Raw genomic sequence first — 17,624 nt, 5'->3', positions numbered from 1 at the left:
TTCACAGTGCATCGGGTACATTGTGGTATAAGGGCCTGTGGGATGGTAAAACACTGCATTACCGCTGAACACACACATTGGGCTTGATTCATTACACCATGATAAGACAAATCACACCTTATCAAAAATATCACACGTTATCAAAAATGCCTTATCAGAGTAGCATAGCGAGCGCTGCAAACTTATGCCTGCTAATTGGCAATGACACTCGTCCTGCCCTGAGCCCCTGCGGTTTCGTAGCGCTCGCTATGCTACTCTGATAAGGCGTGTTAACATTTATAACGTGTGATAACTTTGATAACTTTGCTAACGTGTGATATCTTTTAGAACGTGTAATAGCTTTGATAACGTGTGATATCTTTGATAACGTGTGATAACTTTTGACAACGTGTGATATTTGTCTTATCGCGGTTTACTGAATCAAGCCCCTCAACAGTAAAAGTGAAACATACTTTTGACTATATACTTCACTGTATGCGACACAACGTGGCCATACTGTGTGGCAGACTTTTTGTTACGTTGTGTTCCTGTTATCAGTGATGATCACTGGATGAAATCCGAATCGGTTTTATTCGGATTTCATCCAGATAATGAAAGCACCTATGTGGGTGTGGGTGCAGGGGGGGGGGGGGCTCCAAGCCGTGGTCACGTGATTACAAACACTTCCTTCTTCCGGGTTGAAGGAGGAAGTGTTTGTAGTCACGTGACGCGCTTGGAATGCATCGTGAAAGGTGCGGTGGGACGGATTAAAGAAGACGCCTGCTGGGTAAGTTTAACTCACACCCACACACACCCGCAAAGGTGCTTTAATGATCCAGATGAAATCTAAATAAAACCTATTTGTAATTCATCCAGTGATCATCACTGCCTGTTATAAACACAGGAAACACAATGCAACGCCCCCCCCGCCCCCCACCCCCTGGGGACGTGGTCTTATAGTATATTCAATTTTTTCACATAAAGGGCAAAAGAGTAAAAAAAAAAAAACTTAGAGAGAAAAGATGAAAAATGTGGCTTGCGGTAAGCGTGTTAGCGCCTACTGAGCATGCCCTAGGAGGGAAGTCAAATTAAAACTATGCAATAATTTTTTTTCATAAATTTAATATTTTAACAATGCAAACTGTGAATCCACAACATTTAAATCTGTTCAGATTTCATGCGAAAATTCTGAATTTCGGTAAATTCTGAATTCAGCGTTCCCAACCATCCTTAATAACTTATTTTTAATGTTTCAAAACGTATATATATATATATATATATATATATATATATATATATATATATATATATATATATATATATATATATATATATATACACACACACACACACACACACACACACACAGGGAGTGCAGAATTATTAGGCAAATGAGTATTTTGACTACATCCTCCTCTTTATGCATGTTGTCTTACTCCAAGCTGTATAGGCTCGAAAGCCTACTACCAATTAAGCATATTAGGTGATGTGCATCTCTGTAATGAGAAGGGGTGTGGTCTAATGACATCAAAACCCTATATCAGGTGTGCATAATTATTAGGCAAATTCATTTCCTTTGGCAAAATGGGTCAAAAGAAGGACTTGACAGGCTCAGAAAAGTGAAAAATAGTGAGATATCTTGCAGAGGGATGCAGCACTCTTAAAATTGCAAAGCTTCTGAAGCGTGATCATCGAAGAATCAAGCGTTTCATTCAAAATAGTCAACAGGGTCGCAAGAAGCGTGTGGAAAAACCAAGGCGCAAAATAACTGCCCATGAACTGAGGAAAGTCAAGCGTGCAGCTGCCAAGATGCCACTTGCCACCAGTTTGGCCATATTTCAGAGCTGCATCATCACTGGAGTGCCCAAAAGCACAAGGTGTGCAATACTCAGAGACATGGCCAAGGTAAGAAAGGCTGAAAGACGACCACCACTGAACAAGACACACAAGCTGAAACGTCAAGACTGGGCCAAGAAATATCTCAAGACTGATTTTTCTAAGGTTTTATGGACTGATGAAATTAGAGTGAGTCTTGATGAGCCCGTGGCTGGATTGGTAAAGTGCAGAGAGCTCCAGTCGGACTCAGGCGCCAGCAAGGTGGAGGTGGAGTACTGGTTTGGGCTGGTATCATCAAAGATGAGCTTGTGGGGCCTTTTCGGGTTGAGGATGGAGTCAAGCTCAACTCCCAGTCCTACTACAAGTTTCTGGAAGACAACTTCTTCAAGCAGTGGTACAGGAAGAAGTCTGTATCCTTCAAGAAAAACATGATTTTCATGCAGGACAATGCTCCATCACACGCGTCCAAGTACTCCACAGGGTGGCTGGCAAGAAAGGGTATAAAAGAAGAAAAACGAATGACATGGCCTCCTTTGTTCACCTGATCTGAACCCCATTGAGAACCTGTGGTCCATCATAAAATGTGAGATTTACAAGGAGGGAAAACAGTACACCTCTCTGAACAGTGTCTGGGAGGCTGTGGTTGCTGCTGCATGCAATGTTGATGGTGAACAGATCAAAACACTGACAGAATTCATGGATGGCAGGCTTTTGAGTGTCCTTGCAAATAAAGGTGGCTATATTGGTCACTGATTTGTTTTTGTTTTGTTTTTGAATGTCAGAAATGTATATTTGTGAATGTTGAGATGTTATATTGGTTTCACTGGTAAAAATAAATAATTGAAATGGGTATATATTTGTTTTTTGTTAAGTTGCCTAATAATTATGCACAGTAATAGTCACCTGCACACACAGATATCCCCCTAAAATAGCTAAAACTAAAAGCAAACTAAAAACTACTTTCAAAAATATTCAGCTTTGATATTAATGAGTTTTCTGGGTTCATTGAGAACATGGTTGTTGTTCAATAATAAAATTATTCCTCAAAAATACAACTTGCCTAATAATTCTGCACTCCCTATATATATTCCCAGCAGATAGAAAAACAAAATAGAACAACAGAACACCTGGGAAACCAGTGTTGGTATCCCAGCAACGGTCACATTTACAGATAAGTAAGGCGATAAGAGGAACTGAAGTGAAAATATCATAACAAATAAAATTGCTTATTTTTTTTTTTTACAATATTCATTTCTTAACTAGTCAGTGTTTGCCCATTGTAAAATTGTTCCTCATCCCAACTCACATTCTGACATTTATAACAGGTGGCAACATCTTTAGTCTTGCCAGGTGATGTCTGTGCAGAAGAAACATTCTGCAAAGGGAAATACTGTATACTTGGCAGTTGGAAACAGACATGGCCTCAATTCACTAAGCTTGTCTCCTGTCTTTAATAACTCTTCTAGAGTTGTTACCATGGTGATAAGGCATGTAATATTCAGGAAACATTTTACCTCAGGCAAACCTAAAGTTAACTCTCCTGTCTTTAAGTTAACTCTCCAATCCTTAAAATAACTCCAGAGTTAAAGACAGGCTGTTTATTAACTGCGTGTGAAAATAACTACAGAGGAGGTAACTTAACTACACAGGAGGTAAATTAACTACAGAGGAGGTAAATTAACTACAGAGGAGGTAAATTAACTACAGAAGAGGTAACGTAAGGAATGAAGAGATAAGATAACTCTCTTACTGTGTGGAGGTAAGTTTTCCCTTGCCTTATTATCTCCAGCATGATCTTAGTGAATTGAGGCCATTATTTCCCGCAATGCATGAGTTTCACAGACAGGACACTGTCAGGATCATTGTCAGGGATGGTCGTAGTCAGCCAACTTCGCTACACTGGAACTACGCGTAGTTTTATGCAATTACGCTTCGCCAACCTACGGCTTCAAAATCAAATATTTGCTTCGTATGCATTCCGTAGACTACGCGTTACAATACGCAATTACGCGTAGTTCATAGCGTAGTACATGCGGACGCTTATGCCATTATGCATAAAAATGTACACATTAATTCCTCTGCAAATGCTTGTACTAGTAACTCTTCTATGCGTACATTCCCCTTTCCAATGCGTAATTTTGTATGCATACAATCGTACGTGGAAAAATAGACGCGAATAACGCATTCGTAGTTTACTTCGCAATACACAGGAGAACTACGCGTAGGAAGTAAACTACGCGTAACGGTACTTCAATACGCGTAAAATCGTAAGCGTAGTTTTGAGACTTCGCCTACGAACTACGATGTGTAGATGCGAACTACGATGCGTAAATTCGCACTGGCGTAATCTCTGCTCATCCCTGATCATTGTCCTGACATCACAATGTGGGAGGGGTTTCACCCCCCTGATGATCTGTTTGAGAAAAGGTAAAGATTTCTCATGTGAAGGAGTATCGGCTACTGAGTGGGATGAAGTTCAATCCTTGGTTACAGTTCCTCTTTAATAATAACACATAAATCGTGATTAAATATTTCTGCTTACGCAGTCAAACACTTAAAGTGAACCAGAGACGATAGTCTCATTCTTCACTGCTCAGCCTGCTTCTAATCAGCCCTGATAATATCCCCGACTGAGCATTCAGTCTGGCTTTGCTCAGGAATCATTATAGCTGAGTCATTATAGCAGAGCCAGAAGGGGGCAGGCTTGGGCTTGAAAAGACATCAGAGAAGACAGACTCAGCTATAATCATTCCTGATCAAAGCCAGAATGAATGCTCACTTGAAGATATTATCAGGGCTGATTAGAAGCAGGCTGAGCAGTGAAGGATGAAAGAGAGAGCAGGGTAGGTGTTTTATCTAATGTTCCCACTGATATATATGGTAAAATACATGAGGGTGCTTGGTCTCTGGTTCACTTTAACTCAGGGTTTGATTCACAATATGAAAGTGGTTGTTGAGATAGGAGACACTTAGGGAGGGATGGGAGCATAATAATTAATTGAAATTAATGGCAAGCTTGCGCCAAAAGGGAAATTTGGGCGCCAGATGATGCCAGATAATTATCCGTTTTTTGGGGAGTTCTCCGGGTTTTAAGCTGGTGCCAACCAGTAATTAACCTTTTTTGCGTTTGTTTTGCTTTTGTTTGTAGAGGTAGATGGTTAGGTTTAGGCTTAAACTCCACCAGAGGAGGTCTGGGGTTAAGCACCATCAGGAGGATCTTAGGGTTAGGTACCACCAGGGGGGGTCTTAGGCATGACCAGGAGGGTCTTAGGGTTAGGCACCACCAGGGGGGTCTTAGGGTTAGCCATAGGTAGTGCAGAGTTCTGTGTGAGAGTAGAGTTAGGTTTAGCTATAGCAAAATATTGATAACAATTGCCAATATTTTACTAACGAAAATAAACACTTTCAACAGACTATCGGTAAATATACCGATATTTTACTATAGGCACTGTTCCTGCGCCCGATTTGCCATGGCACCCGAAATTCCTGGAAGCGCACAGGTAAGCCTCTGGTAGCTTCCTCCTTTCCCTAGTGTATTCTACATGATTGTGTGCTTCTTTCCTATGACAGCCTGTACTTGTATTACCGGGCCTACCTAATAGCCCATAACCGCATGATCATGTATCTTGTACCGTTTGCCTTGTATAACTTTGTTCTATGTTGTATAACCTTGTTACGTCAGTCATTCCTGTACTATTGTATATATTTATTGTCCAGCGCTGCATAATATGTTGGTGCTTTATAAATACAATAAATAATAATAATAAGGTAGGGAAGGATATGCATAAAGTAAGGTAAGAGTGAACTGGATGTACTACAACTTGAATAAGTCTCCCGTGCAGCTGTAAAATATCAGAGGATTGGCCCATGGGAAAAAGTACCCAACACAATAAAACATGTTGAAATACAAAAAAAAAAAAGAAAAAAGAAAAAAGTACCCAACCCTCCCTAGTTCCAACCCCTTCCCAGACTGCTCAAATACCAGAACATGTTTCTTCTTCTTGGAGTTGAACTTAAATGTCCTCCCAGATTCTGCCTTTGAGAGGCGAGCGCACACATTATTTTAATTTCCACTTTTATTAACCTTGGTAATCCTCTATTGCTATATCGTTAGGAAGCCTTTATTAACTTTTTAACAAAGACATGACATGCGAAGCAATTCATTTGCCGGCTCGAGCACAATCATTGTGATTTCCGATTTAGAGAGACATTATGACTGCCAGACAATTGGGAGAGATTGATTAGAACAATGGCATTCAAATAACAATAATAATGACGATTGTTGAAATGGCACAGCGCGTTTGGAGGAAATAGAAATATATTCTCGATGTGCATTGCTAGGGCAAAACATTGCCTACGTGCGGCTTATTAACAAAGAGAACTTTATATCCCTCGCATGGTAGAATGTCAGCTCCTCTATCATTACAAGCCTGATTCCCTACAATGAAACAATAGCCATAGCGGGCGTCAGTATGTTTATTGTTATTGTATATTAATAGCTATACTGTGCTCACTGTACAGTTGGGAGAGATTGATTAATGCAATGATGTGGAGACGCACACTGCTATAAACTGGCATAAAGAGCGGACAAAAAAAAAACTGTAATCATAGGTTGAGCTGTAATACTGTTCATGGGAATTAGGAAAGACAGAACTAACAGCTGGTGCATTGAAAATAGCTTTCCAAAAGGTACAATGTAGAAAAAAAAATCTATCAGGGTGCACCGATAGCCATAGCAGCTGCTATGGGAGCCTGCAGCAGAGGGGGCCCAACTGGCAATTGATGAGTTCACTAATAATTTCCTGTGCTTCTTCACCCTCTGGCTTTATCTCATTGCTCCTACACAGTTTTCAGTGTGCACTGCATAGGATTCTACATTGCCCAGTCAACTCATATCCCAGGGGCAGGTCAGTACATTGCTCAAGCGTGCCAGGGTCTGATGGCCCCATCAAAAGTCAACTATTGGGGCCCCATAATCTCTAGCTATGCCCCTGCGTATGTATCTTTCTATTTATGGGGGTTGATTTACACAGCTTGAAGTGGTGAAGCTTGACTCCTTCTGCTCATGTGCGCAAACCACAAACACAGGCTGTCCAGGCCCTCAAGGTTGTGTCCTGTCCCGGATTTTGTTCTCCATATATAGAAACTTCTGCACATCTCAGACTCAGTCAAAGTGATTACATTTGCAGACGATACCACCATCATAGTCCTCATGGACAAGAGCGGCGAACAAGCCTACCAACAGGAGATAGAAAGGATCTGCAACTGGTGCAAGGCCAACAAGCTTGTTCTCAATACGGCTAAAACTGCTGAACTAACCATTGATTTTAGGGGAAAAAAAACCCTGTTCTCCCACCGGTGCTCATTGAGGGCTCTGAGGTCACCAGGGTCCCCAGTGCTCGCCTCCTAGGCACCACCATCTCTAGCGACCTAAGGTGGGATGGCAACTCCACCAGACTGCAAAAAAAGACCCAACGATGACTGTTTTTTCTGCGTCAGCTAAAAGTTTGGCATGTCCCATGCCCTTCTGACCCGCTTCTAGTCTTCCACCATCGAGTCGGTACTCTGCTCTTCCATCATTGTGTGGTACTCAGGCGCCTCCGCCAGGGACAAACACCAACTACAGAGAGTTTTCAAATCTGCAGAGAAGATCATTGGTACCTCCCTGCCATCCATAGAGCTCCTGCACCATTCCAGACTGCTATCCAGAGCAACCAGGATTGCAAAAGATCACTCCAACCTTGGCAACCACTACCTCAATCTTCTCCCACTGGGGCGCCGCCTCAGAGCTATCGCCACCAAGACCTCCAGACACAGGAACTCCTTCTTCCCCCAAGCTGTCCAGGCCCTCAACTCAGCTGCCACCTTCGCCAACTTGCCCTGAGACATGTTAAGTGCTATCCGGGCTGCGCCGCGCATTGCATATTGCATACTGTAAATCTGTAAAACTGCATTCGCCCAGTGTATTTTGTACTCCTATAATTGTACCCTATAGTCTGATTATGGCCTCAATTCACTAAGATCATGCTGGAGATAATAAGGCAAGAGAAAACTTACATCCACACAGTGAGAGAGTTATTTTATCTCTTCATTCCTTAAGTTACCTCCTCTGTAGTTAATTTACCTCCTCTGTAGTTATTTTCACATGCAGTTAATAAACAGCCTGTCTTTAACTCTGGAGTTATTTTAAGGATTAAAGAGTTAACTTAAAGACAGAACAGTTAACTTTAGGTTTGCCTGAGGTAAAAGGTTTCCTGAATACTACATGCCTTATCACCATGGTGATAACTCTAGAAACGTTATTAAAGACAGGAGATAAGCTTAGTGAATTGATGCCTATGTGTCAATGTAGGTATGCTGTAGCAATCATATTTATGTTCCTGTCCATGAAGGATTGCTGCCCTGTAGTGCCAACAACAATTCCTTGTACAATCGGTACTTGGGAAATAAAATCTATTCAGATTCTGATTACCAGTACTTATTTTTCACTTAAAAGGACAACTGAAAGAAGAGGGATATGGAGGCTGCCATATGTATTTCCTTTTAAGTAATACCAGTTGCCTGGCAGCAGGCCCGTTTCTAGGGGCCGTGCAGCCGTGCGGCAGCCCTGAGCGCAGACAGCCAAAGGGCACTGCGAACTCTCCCTCCCTCTCCCCAGGGGACTGCAGAGTAATTAGCTCAGGGAAGCACTGTATACAGCTACACTGACTGGCCAGGGGGGAAGGGGGGCAATCTCCCCCCAGGTCACCTTTCATTCAGTGATTTAGGGCAGGTCTGGTGTATTTGGGTTTGTTGTAAGGCAATAGATGATAAAAGTGCAATCAGAGAACAGGCAAGCTGGTAAATATACACAGCATGATGCAGAGCTTGCCTGAAGGGTCCGTGGGCAAACATCTGTCTGGTCTCTCCCCATTGTTATTATGACTGCATGTGTGGATAAGGTGTTATACAAGTTGAAAAGTTTTTGACAGTCCCTAGACTCCAGGAGGGCGTGACTTGTGTGAGAGACTGGCATGGACAGGAGTCCTATTACAGGCAAGTAGCCTCTGTGTGATGTGCAATACAAATAAGCTCTCTGCTCCATCTCAGGCTATTCTCAATTTCTCTCCACTCCTCTCTGGCCTAGTGCAAGCCAAAATCGCAATAGCAATCGCTAGCAATTTGTGAGTGTGATTTTGTGAAGCGATTTTCAGAGCTATTTTTTAATGAATTGCTCCAAAAAACGCTACACACTGCATGGAGCAATTCATTAAAAAAAAATCGCTCTGAAAATCGCTTCACAAAATCACATTCTCCATCCAGGAGATGGAGGAGGACGGCAAGGGAGCAGTTAGCCTGGATGGAGTTGGAGGAAGCCCCAGGTATGTGTACATTTCCCCCTCTTCGTCTCAGGTACACTTTAAAGGAATCGTCAGGCAAAAAAAAAAAATGAGTTTCACTTACCTGGGGCTTCTACCAGCCCAATATGCAGCCATCCTGTGCCCTCGTAGTCACTCACTGCTGCTCCAGTCCCCCTATGCCAGCTAGTTCCGTTTTTGCCGACCTCGGGGTCGGCGGGCCGCATTGCGTACATTTTTACGCATTCCCACTGATGCAAGAACATTAACGCATATGGTTTTACGCGTTAGTGATGCAACGCGTAAAGATTTACCATTAACGCATAAAAATGTATGTGTTAATGTTCCTGCACCAGCGGGAATGCGTAAAAATGTACGCAATGCGGCCCGCCGACGCCGAAGTCGGCAAAAATGAAACTAGCTGGCGGCAGGGGAGTGGAGCAGCAGTGAGTAACTAGGAGGGCACAGGATGGCTGCATGGGACTGGTAGAAGCCCCAGGTAAGTGAAACTCATTTTTTTTTTTTTTGCTTGACAATTCCTTTAAGCTTTTATAGAAAAAAAAAATATGGCAGTTCATCTGACTATCAGTTTTGAACATAGGAGTAGATTTTTCCTTGAAATACTCTTTTACAACAGCCGCCTCTTTCACATAACATCTTTTCTGGTCAGCCACCTTACAGAAAGCAAGGGGTTATTTCCTATGGAAACCGATGAGCTTATTTTTGATTTGAACATGTATCTGAGATGTCTGAAAGGCACTTAGGCTGAGTGTACAACTATTAAAGCACTTAGTGGCCATTAAAAGTAAGATTGGAGCAACCGGCATTCCATTGGGCTATAGGACACAAAGCGGAGCATGGAGGAATGAAGCTGGTCCATCTACAGAGGAATGAATGAAATGGATTAGAAGGGATGCCCAGAATAGCAACGCTACAGACATGCTCTAAAGGAACGGCTAAAGAGACATTTCATTAAACACGCAAGTGCAAGGAGTCAACACCAGAATGCTAAATACAGCAGGTAATGAAGGTCACATGACACGGAAGATAATTTATGAGAAGAAGAAAATTTTTAAATCAAAATTAATAAAACCGCCCTGGTACAAAAATCCTCCAACTCCAAAGTATAGGATTCCACCAACTTGATGGTGTAGTCAACGATTTCACTTCTGATCAGAATTATCTGATCACTAACGATTTTTTGCTAGAAATTGGATCGTTAGTGGCCACTTTAAAGTGGTCTGAAAGTCAGCATTTCTACTTTGCTCTAAAAGATTCTGCACAGCTTCAAAGCTACTATACCAGACATTTTTTTTTTTAGCGAAACATCACTGAAATGGTTAAACTAAGCACTTTGTCCTGCTATTCAGCTTCAAATTCATTTGTCTGTAACAAGTAAAAAAAACCTTTCTAAGAAGCTGTCTCTGCTTCAGGCACACACACACACACACACACACACACACACACACACACACACACACACACACAGAGGCACACACACACACACACAGAGGCACACACACACACACACACACACAGAGGCACACACACACACACAGAGGCACACACACACAGAGGCACACACACACACACACTTTAGAATTCATTAGAAGTTTTTAATATATAATGAAAAACAGTTGGAATAATATGCAATGGAATCTTTCAGGGCAAGAAAAACTACACTTTGGAAACTTGTAATTTGTAGACAGACAATATTACTTTGGGAACAAAAAGCTCCTGGCCAGGAAGCTGACACTTGACAATGACAATCCAGGATGGCTGACAGGGTAAACGTGAAGGCCCCAGCAGGTCGTCTGTATAATAAGATTCATATATGCTGGGTTCCAGTGTGTAGCTCTGCCAGCTTGCAGAAAAAGGCCTCTACCTTATCTATATCTGATAGCACATGTGGACTATACATGCTCAAACACTGGAGCACGGCTGTAAAGAAAAGGAGAGTCCTGGCCAGTAGCAATGGGGCCGAGAAGGACATGGGAATCTTCTTGATCATCCATTGTCTTATCACTACTTAGGTAAGTATCTAACTTTTACTTTTATTCCGATGACAGCAGAGTTGGACTAAGGTGAAATCGGGCCCCTAGGCAAGCAACAAGTTTGGGCCAACCCTTGATGGCCACCTTGCTTTTTCTGGTAAGATTTGTTGGGGCGAGCATAAAGCAGGCCCCCTAGACTCTACCCAGGCCCTAGGCACCTGCCTAAGGTGCCTTGTGGATGATCCAGCTCTGGATCACAGGTGTGCATTAAGAAGTTCATAGTGGGAAATGAATTAGCATTTCATCGCCTAAACATGGGGGTCTCTGTGTGAAGACCTTATTAAATCCCCGGAGAACTATTTTTCTTATTGCTGGAACTTGGAAATTATTCGGAGCAAAGTCAGTTCCTTCAAGTTATAACTTTAGTCGACAGGTGTATCTGGTCTTAAAGGGAGACTTAAGTCAATCTAAAAAATAATTAACTTACCTGGGGCTTCTTGCAGCCCACTGGAGTCTACCTGTGCCCACAACGTCTGTCAAAGTCCCTCCGGTAAGCAGCGGCGACCCCCGCAAAGCTGGCCGGTCGCCGCCTGAGCATGCACACACCCTGAGCACATGCGCAGCAGCTATTTCTGCGTACTGCGCATGTGCAGAAAACTCCAGGCCGCAGGAACGCAACGAGGAGGCGCATGGACAGCCTGCTTAGCGGAGGTCAGACAGCCACTGCTGGCTGGAAGGACTTGGACCAGTGTCGTGGGCACAGGAGGACTCCAAGGGGCTGCAATAAGCCGCAGGTAAGTGCAGCTCATTTTTTTTAGGTTAACTTAAGATTGCCTTTAACTTTCACCAACAGATCATGGTCTCTACTTGTCCATTTGCCAATCAATGTTTTCTAGTTATGAATAATCCATTATAATTAAGAGAAGATCCAGAGGTGGATTCCTGACTCAAAGCCTACCCTGTCCGTTTCCACTACAAGCTTCCACAAAAAGAAAACATTTTCACACATCTGGCTGTACCGGCACTGACTGCTGGAAAGCTGCTGAACATGAAGACAGGTTGAAAACTTACAAACACGGCAAGAATGAAAAAGTACTGCTTCATTTGCATGTTGGCAGGTGTTATGTAATCACTTGTACAACATAGAGAGTAGGAAATGGTGTGTGAGGGACGCATTGCTTCCACGGCTGAAGGCTTAAAAGCACGCCTCTATGGACGTCAAACTGACGGTTGAAAATGAACCAATAATTTGGTTGTCAAAAAATGTAATATTAGTGAATACCTCAGTGAAGGTTCTCATTTATTCAGGTCGCGGTGGATCCAAAATAGCGTTAGCTGTACATGTCTTTCCTTCTAGAAGCCATTTATCACTGCTACTGAGATGAAGGGAATGTTAACAGATATGGTATTCATGAAGCTCAGGGAAGACTCAGGTCAGCAGCACCCCGTGAGGAAGGCTTCAGTTGTGCATCAATGTGGAATAACACAACACAGCACCTCACACAGTGGAAGAAGCAACTAGAAAACGACAATGGACTACAATAGCAAAGCAGCACATAACACTGAACATGCGTAGCAATAAAACACACAGAGCCACCTTGGGGCAGACAGTCTAAGCATGAAAGTTGTTGGATGTATATAATCCAACAACCAATTCTTAGGCCAGTGTTTCTCAAACCTGTCCTTGTGACACCCCAACGTGCATGTTTTGTGGGTAACCTCACCTATGCACAGGAGGGGTAATTAGTGTCTCAGCTAGGTGGATTCCATGTTCCCCTAGGCCAGTGATGGCTAACCTTGGCACTCCAGTTCTGGTGGAACTACAAGTCCCATGAGGCATTGCAATACTGTGACAGCTCTGAGCATAACATGGGGAGGCAGAGGCATGATGGGATTTGTAGTTTTCTCACAGCTGGAGTGCCAAGGTTAGCCATCACTGCCCTAGGCTGACAGTGAACAGCAACAAGTATATTCTGTCTAGAAATGAATTTTCTGCATATTGTTATAAACACTAACCAGAAGAGAAACACAGACATGTGGCTCAGATGGTATCCAACTTTCATATGAGCATCAGGCCCTGGATCGCCAAAGAACATAGCAATAATGTCACAGCTCCCTCTAGTGGCAGCCTTATTATTGTGCTGTTGGGAGGTGTAGTTTAACCCTGTCACACAGACACCAGTAAAACGCAGTATATTTATCCCTCACAAACAAGATCTAGCAGGGTAAAATAAGCAATACGATACAACACACAGAATACCCACCAAGTACTAGTCTGCCATTTGCCAACAATAGAAGCAATATACAGCAACTACAGGCAACCCCCCCCCCCCCCCCCCGTTACAGATATACTTTACCTTTTCTTGGCAGCAGGACAGGCCCTCTTCACCGCAGCCACGCCTTGCAGCCTATCACCTTGCGGTTCCCGAGTCCTGACACTGCATGTTATGTGGCAGGTACACAGAGGAGCAAGGAGGACCTGCCCTGCCACCGAGACGAGGTAAAGCATGAAACTATGCTGGCCCACTAGTATGTGATCAGGGATCAGGCTCCCTTAGTCCCCCAGTGGTAGGGGGTCGTGGGAGCCGCATACCTGGAGCAGATGAGTCCACAATATAGAGGACATCCTCTCTTGCAACTTACCACCCAACTGCTCTGAATTGAGAATAGGGACAAACAGGGGACAAGGGGCAGGAGCGCTAACGGAGCAGGTGGTGTGGCAACTGAGCGTGTGACCAAGCGAGTTCCAAAGCACACCCACAGCTGCTGAAGAAGATGAGGGTGAATGAATTGGCATAGCAATTATTTTGCAAAAACTGGTTTTGAAAGGGTTTTTTTGCAAAACTTTTTGCATACATATAAAAATACTGTGCATGAAGCTGAGTCTTAAACAGGGATTGTCAGCCACAAAATCAAATTCCATTTACCCACTGCTCTGTGTTTATTATGTGGCTTGGAACCTTACCCTGCATTGCAAGCACTCCACTCTATTCAGAAATGTTTCTACTGTAATGCATCTTATCTAAGTCAGCCTGGCTCTATTTGCCATTGCCAACATGGAGGAAGCTTGTCATCACCCCTCCCATATTCCTGCTCTTCACTGCTTGGCTGAAGGCAGTTCAGTGTGCTGCTGAAATCTGATCTATGCTGTGCTCACATGTGTTTACAAAGCAAGCTAGCTATGACAGTGCAGTTTCTAAGAGGAAAAAAGGTAAGGGAGGAAATTACATCAGGATTGGCTTCAGTCAGAGGGAATTAAGATGGCAAATACCAGGATCAGAATTCCATTTATTTACTCAATAAAATTTACTGAAATCAAAACGTGGACAGTACAATACATCTGTAAGTAGAATAAGTAGTTGTCTAGTTATCTGCTGCTTTAAATGTACCATACATCTTGCTTGTGGCGTTGCTCTTCCCAGCACTGGCATCTTGGCACCTTCATAGCCTGATAATCATACATGGGTGATCTCCGTTGCTCAGGTGCAGACTGTGTAAGTGATGGTGTGTTTAGAGTATTTCTTTCCGTTTCAGGTTGCTCCTCATCTCATCTCTGGAGAGCCTGGAAGGGTCTCACCTCTGAGCTGTGCATTTGCCCTCACCAAGAAATCACTCTGGCCTCAATTAAAAAGATGTCATTGTGGTGCGTCTCCCCCCCAGCCTTCCGTGTCATGTCTCCATTTCTTCCCAGACACTCTGATGTCTCCTTCTGTCACCGCAGCACCTTCTTTGGCCAGCCGACCTGTTCTCTTTAATTTCCTGCACGGCTCCGAATGACAGGCGAGTCTACGAAAGTGCCAGCTCCGCTAAACTTCTTATAATCCTGCAAAACACGATCTGCGTCACCGCTGTCACCGTTACAATATCATAATGACTCTGCTGAGGGTTTAGTTTTTTTCCAGAAAGAAAAAAAAAAAAGACAAAAAGGTATGAAAAAAACATTGTCACTATACAAATTGCTCAAGTGACAGATTTGAGAGGAAGTTCTACGTCTCGTTTTGAAGGAAATTACACTTCGGTTGGCAAAAAAAAAAATAAACTATAAAATTCAGTCTTAATACTGCAGGAAAATTAGTCAAAAAAATCAAAAAGGTCCGCACACTCAATCCATCCAAGATGAAGGTTTATTCAACCAATGTGACACAAATCCACTCCATTAGCCAACGACTCGTTTCGGGGCCCCGTGGGGTCCCCTTTGTCAAGGTAAAACAACACAGAATGGTAACGCCATTGGTTGAATAAACCTTTATCTTGGATGGATTGAGTGTGCGGACCTTTTTGATTTTTTTGACTATAGTTCACATGGTCCGGCACCTCCACAGTGGTGTGCGATTCTCCCATTGATCTTCTTAATACTGCAGGAGACGCTGGGGTTGATGCTTGAACCAGTGTTATGTATAACTCCTAGTTGTACGCACAGATTACTCCTTTACTTTAATTCCTCATTCCCAGGGCTTTAACCACTTTGCATCCAGACCTTGTTTTCCCCTTATGGACCACAAAATAAAGGTATGATGAAGCACTGTTTCTTTTTAACGAATCGATGTGCCTCAGTCCAATCTGGCAGCACTCCAGAGTAAAACTTGCTAGAAAAAAGGTCAGACCGGCACCATCCGTAGTATAAATGCTCTTTTAATGCTCTTTAATGATACAAAACAGCTATAGTAACGACGTTTCGGAGTATCAACCCCTTTTTCAAGCTAGGCTGAATAACAATAACACGCACACCCAACTGCTTTATATAGTATATAAAAGCTAGGAAACACCCCTAGCAATCAAGTATACTCATGACCAATAACAGCGGTCCATACAGAGTCGGACCTGATGGGGAACTGGGCAATTGGGATCCCATTGGATGCCCGCATGTAAGGCAACTCACCCACATTATTTTAAATCCACCGGCGCCGCATCAAAGTACGCCTCCTGGCTCCGGCAGCTCCCCGCGTCATCACAGCCCCGCCCTCCACCCGGCGGACCTGCTGGGAGACATCGGGTAGTCATGTGGGACGGTGTGACGTACCTCGTCTCCACCGCCCACTTCAGCCAGTGCAAAATGATGAGAGCGCCGACACTGTCAGCGCTACTCGTCATAGATGGAATGTGGAAGCGGCAATGGTAGCGGCACCCGTGGACTCCAATGTTAATTGTAACCACGGAAACCAAACATTATAGCTAAGAGGAAGTACACACACACATATGGGAGGAGGTTCGCATATACGGGCATATGGAGACTGAGCAGCAACAGAGAACTCTAATCATTAATATCGGACACACAATGTATGTTTAAAATATATGACATACTGAGTTGGAAAAAGGGACCTGTCACCATGGAAACCAACGGCAACAAAATATAACTCATATAAAAGGTAAAAGATCTAGTTCTCAATTAAGGCCCCTGGGTTCCATGGTGTCAAGGACCCTAATCCAGTGAGCATCACGGGACAATAATTTCTTAATACGATCACCCCCTCTTCTAGGAGGGGGCACCTGTTCTAGGACCACGAATCTAAGTTGGCTAACATTATGGTTAGCCTGAACAAAATGATAAGGGATGGCCTGGTCAGCCAATCTCTCACGAATCGCGTGTTTATGCGACGAAAGTCTCTTTTTCAATTTTTGTGTGGTTTGTCCAACATACAAAAGCCCACAAGGGCATTTCAGCGCATATATGATGAACGTTGAGTCGCAAGTATGGCAGCCTTTAATTTTAAATTTAGTAGCTCGATGGGGATGAATCACTTCATCTCCTCTAATCACAGAATTGCAATGCATGCAATTCAAACACGGGAACGTACCTCGCCGTGAGAGTGTTGCTGACCCTGCCGTCCCCTGTACATCCGCGTGTACCAACCGGTCACGTACATTGTGGGCCCTGGTATAAGAAAAAACAGGTGAATTAGTGAATTGTGGTATCTGTGGAAAACTCTTCGATAACAAATGCCTATATTTTCTTATGATCCTAGATATTTTCTCACTAGCTGTATTATATTTAGAGACAAAAGGGATTCTATTATCCAACTGTCTACGAGATCTTCTCACTGTTCTCTCACCTATTTTCCTCTCTCTAGCCTGGCTCACAATGTCAGGTGGATATCCTCTTTCCAAGAACCTAGTCTGCATTTGATCCATCCTAATCTCACGGGTATCCCCTTCATCTACAATCATCTGCACTCTTTGAAACTGACTAATGGGCACCGACCTAGTAGCCCACGGATGAAAACTCCCAAAATGAAGTAGGGAGTTCACATCCGTGGGCTTAACATAGAGATCGGTGACCAACCGGTCCCCTCTCCTAATAACAAGTGTATCCAAAAAGCTAACCCTTACGGACCACAGCAGTTTTGACATTTAAACTATGTTCCTATTTAATCAGCAATAACTTTATCCCTACCTAAATGAAATATACCGGTATATCATTTTTTTCAAGACAAAGCAGGTTTTCATTGTATGGCATTTTTTCTTCGAACAATTTTGTTTT

At 43.2% G+C, this 17,624-nt stretch overlaps 1 protein-coding gene across 7 annotated transcripts in view; it reads right to left on the bottom strand.

Moving 5' to 3' along the window:
* Nucleotides 1–17,624, bottom strand: part of LOC137535751 (VPS10 domain-containing receptor SorCS1-like) — a 1,470,659-nt gene that overhangs the window by 1,250,053 nt on the left and 202,982 nt on the right. For 2 of the 7 annotated variants that reach the window (XM_068257627.1, XM_068257631.1), the window contains one exon: nucleotides 16,942–17,018. The exons of the other annotated variants lie outside the window; for them this stretch is intronic. The gene's annotated coding sequence lies outside the window, so the exon portion shown is untranslated. The remainder of the gene's footprint in view (nucleotides 1–16,941; nucleotides 17,019–17,624) is intronic. 7 annotated transcript variants of the gene reach the window in all.

The sequence above is a fragment of the Hyperolius riggenbachi genome, chromosome 10 (assembly GCF_040937935.1).
Source record: "Hyperolius riggenbachi isolate aHypRig1 chromosome 10, aHypRig1.pri, whole genome shotgun sequence".
Taxonomy (NCBI): domain Eukaryota; kingdom Metazoa; phylum Chordata; class Amphibia; order Anura; family Hyperoliidae; genus Hyperolius; species Hyperolius riggenbachi.
Note: the sequence above shows the minus strand (reverse complement) of the source record. Positions and strands in the feature narration are given on the sequence as shown.